We start from the raw sequence: 4744 nt of genomic DNA, 5'->3' as shown, positions 1-4744 counted from the left end.
CGGAACATATTCCAGTCTGTGATAGCGAAACAGTTCTGTAGTTTAGCATCTGCTTCATTTGACCACTTTTTTATAGACAGAGTCACTGGTGCTTCCTGATTTAATTTTTGCTTGTAAGCAGTAATCAGGAGGATAGATTTGTGGTCGTATTTACCAAATGGAGTGTGAGGGAGAGCTTTGTACGCGTCTCTGTGTGTGGAGTACATGTGATCTAGAATTATTTTCCCTCTGGTTGCACATTTAACATGTTGATAGAAATTTGGTATAACTGATTTAAGTTTCCTTGCATTAATTTCTTACAGATAAGTGTATGTTTGGGGTACAGAGAAGAGGTAGCCATTCAAAAATCATAAAAATCAACCTCTCTGGGATATTCGGGACAGTAGAGTCCCAGCCCGCCAACAGCCAGTGAAAGGGCAAGGCGTCAAATTCAAAACAACAAAAATCTCATAATTCAAATTCCTCAAGCATTTTAAAGATACAATTTTCATTCATCCAGCCACAGTGTCTGATTTTAAAAAGGCTTTACAGTGAAAGCACACCAAATGATTATGTTAGGTCACCACCAAGTCACAGAAAAACACAGCTATTTTTCCAGCCAAAGAGAGGAGTCACAAAAAGCAGAAATATAGATTAAATGAATCACTAACCTTTGATGATCTTCATCAGATGACACTCATAGGACATCATGTTACACAATACCTGTATGTTTTGTTTGATAAAGTGCATATTTATACATAAAATCTCATTTTTCATTGACGTGTTACTTTCAGTAGTTCCAAAACATGTGGTGATTTTGCAGAGAGCCACATCAATTTACAGAAATGCTCATAATAAACATTGATAAAAGATACAATTATTGAACATGGAAATTTAGATTAACTTCTCCATAATGCAACCGCAGTGTCAGATTTCAAAAAAGCTTTACGGAAAAAGCATACCATGCAATAATCTGAGTATGGCGCTCAGAGACCAAAACAGCCAATATCCGCAATGTAGCGTTATAAATATTCACTTACCTTTGATGATCTTCATCAAAATGCACTCCCAGGAATCCCAGTTCCACAATAAATGTTTGATTTGTTCGATAGTTCATCATTTATGTCCAAATACCTCCTTTTGTTAGGGTGTTTGGTAAACAAATCCAAACGCACGTGCAAGTCCAGCCGAAAGGTCGACGGAAAGTCCAAAAGGTTATATTACAGGCCATAGAAACATGTCAAACAAAGTATAGAATCAATCTTTATGATGTTTTTATCATAAATCTTTAATAATGTTCAACTGGAGAATTACTTTGTCTGTAGAAAAGCAATGGAACGCAAGCTAACTTTCACATGACCGCGCGTCACGAACTTGTGGCAATCTGCCAGACACCTGGCTCAATCCCCTCTCATTCGGCCTCCCTTCACAGTAGAAGCATCAAACAAGGTTCTAAATATTGTTGACATCTAGTGGAAGCCGTAGGAAGTGCAAAATGACCCCACAGACACTGTATATTGGAATGGCAATGAGTTGAAAAACTACAAACCTCAGATTTCCCACTTCCTGGTTGGATTTTTCTCAGGTTTTCGCCTGCCATATGAGTTCTGTCATACTCACAGACATCATTCAAACAGTTTTAGAAACTTCAGAGTGTTTTCTACCCAAATATACTAATATACTATACTATTATATGCATATTCTAGCTTTTATGGCTGAGTAGCAGGCAGTTTACTCTGGGCACCTTATTCATCCATCCTACTCAATACTGCCCCCAGTCACCAAGATGTTAAACACTATTGAGCCCATGCAACACAGATTGAGTCCATGCAATTTATTATCAGACTTTTTAAGCACATTTCTACTCCTGAACTTGTTTAGGCTTGCCGTACCACGAGGGTTGAATACTTATTGAATCAAGACATTTGAGCTTTCAATTTTTTATTAATTTGTAAAAAATTCAAAAAACATAATTCCAGTCTGACGTTAAATGGGTATTGTGTGTAGGCCAGTGCCAAAATAATCTACATTTCATACATTTTAAATTCAGGTAGGTGGAAGCGGTTAAAAAATACTGAAGCACAGTGTGCCGTCATTCAATACAGAGTACACATTCCACATTGTTCAGAGCAACAGACGGGTTACAGTTATTCAACTGACAGTCCAGTACAACATTGGTGCCCAAAGACCAATAAAAGAATGCACAACTTGTCATACTTTAACACGAATTGGGTATGGCAGCCAACGACCTTAGAGTTCCACTTCTTTCAGTGGAAAACAAGAAACTTTGGTTGCAGTGGGCTGTTTCAGATGATGGGAGGACTCGGGTATGGAGAAAAACACATGAGTACTTGGATCCATCATGCCATGTGTCAACATTGCAGGCTGGTGGTTGTTGTGTGATGGTGTGGGGTGTGTTTTCATGGCACACATTGGGCCCCTTGATAAAAGTGGAGCAGCGTTTGAATGCCACAGGATATCTGAACCACAGGTGTTTGTGGCACCTTAATTGGGGAGAACGGGGTTGTGGTGATGACTGGAGCAGAATTATTGGAATGGTAACACGTACATCAAACACATGGTTTCCAGGTGTTTAATGCCATTCCATTTGCTCTGTTCTGGCCAATATTATGAGCCGTTCTCCCCTTAGCAGCCTCCTGTGATCTGAACATCATTGCCAATCATGTGAATCCCTTCATGGCAGCAGTGTTTCCGTCTGCGAATTTAGTTTTTCAGCAGGATAATGCCACAAGGCTTGGATTGCCCAAGAATGGTTCCATGAACATGAAAGTGAATTCAGCTTACTGCAGTGGCCTGCCGAGTGACCAGATCTCAATCCAATTGAGCATCTGTGGGATAAGATGGAACGAGCTATTTGGAGTAGAGATTCACTACTAGCCAATTTGACATATCTCTGAGGAGCATTGGAGTCAACATGGGACAGAATCCCTGTGAAACGCTTTTGACATCTTGTAGAGGTCATGCCCCGAGGAGTTTAGGATGTTTTGAGGGCAAAAGTGGGTTCAACTCAATATTCGAAAGGTGTTCTTGTTTTTGTCAAAATTGCTCAAGCTCAGTAAATTTAGTTGGCAATCATTGATGGACAGAAATATGTAAACCTGGTCTCTGATTTTCAGCCAGTTTTAAGTCAGGACTGGGCCACTCAACACCTCTTTTTAAAAGCCATTTTGGCCTGTCTTTGGCTTTAAAATGTCTGTATTTGTCCTGGTAAAAAAGACAACTCTATCCCAATGTTATTCAGGTATTCAGAAGACTTGTTGGGAAATAATCAGAATTAGGTGGTAACATAGGTAAGATGTTTTATATTCATCATATGTTTGTAAGTTACTTCTCATCAGAATGTTATTTTTGTATAATACTGTGGCGGGGTTGCAGTATCTGTTCTATGTCAAGACTAAGTTGCTTGGGCCGGAGAGAGGGGAGAGGTCAAGCGTGTATCTCTTGGCTCCACAATGTCTGTGTGCCAGTCAGTGTGTCTCTTTGATCTTCTCAAGATAGGATGGATTTGATATATGGCTGTTGATATGGAGGATTGGTTTATGGTTCTGAGTTTGAGAAAGGAGACAAAGCTGAACGATGAATTATGCCGATGCTGTCCTATCCCGTATGTGTCTTTGCTATAAAGGATCTCAGTTGCAATGTGGAAGGGACTCTTAGAGAATTCATTGATAGAACCTGAATTGATCTGAAAGTCACAGGGTTGTGATAGAGCTCATATAATTAAAGATGGACTTTGTGATAACTAACTCTGACTTGTGTGTGGTTTGCTCTCATGATTTGCTAAATAGAGTAAATTTCCACGACAGACTACTTTCATATTTGTTTTGATCCTGACAAACTCTCCAGTCCCTGCCGGTGACAAGCATACCCAGAACATGATATTGCCACCACAATACTTGACAATACAGAGGGTTTCACTCAATACTGTGTTATATTGGATTTGACCAAAATCTTACATATTTAATTTTTTATTTAGGCCACAAAGATCAGGCTACCTTCTTTTCACTTTGTTATACTGGCTGGTGATGTGGAGTGAATGCAATGTTGTTAATCCATCCATTACAAGGCAATACTGACATTAACAAAGCATTATTCTAGTCATATAGATTCTGAGGTTAACTTACAAGGCAAAGCATGGACAAAGAGATGCTTACTAGGCCAAAAGCCTAGAAGCCTAGAAGCCTAGGCAATTAGAATTGATCATACAACCTTCCTCCGTGGACCTGATACAGGATAAGAGAGAAAACAAAGGCATTTAATTCCATTTATAACATCGGAAGGTATAACCTTTCAACCATATAACCAACCACCTTGGACCAATCAAATGATACCAAGTTTACAGTGTAACCTGACCACCAAGGCCCAATCTCCACAGGGTGTCACAGCATTTAAAGGCTTGTGTGGGAGATGAGACCAATGTAAATGTGATCGAATTCCTGAGAAGACAATAACAATCCTTTGCATAATGGAGTAATTCAGAATTCACCCTGTACAGATACAAGTTACCACAGAGATAATACATCTATGTAGGTAACATCAGATTTGTCCTATGTGAACACATTTCAGATAGATACCAAACATGGATACTATATCATTATTCTATCACTCATTCAATAGTCAGTCCCCTGAATACTGTAACAGAGAGATACATTTCGGCCCCTCAGAGGGGGAAGGGCTGACTAGTTCTTGGGAATGGTCCATTCCTTGTGTTCCTGGACGAGCCTACACTAGAACCCAGGTATTT

Source organism: Oncorhynchus masou, chromosome 24 (assembly GCF_036934945.1).
Source record: "Oncorhynchus masou masou isolate Uvic2021 chromosome 24, UVic_Omas_1.1, whole genome shotgun sequence".
In the NCBI taxonomy this organism is placed as follows: Eukaryota; Metazoa; Chordata; class Actinopteri; order Salmoniformes; family Salmonidae; genus Oncorhynchus; species Oncorhynchus masou.
Note: the sequence above shows the minus strand (reverse complement) of the source record.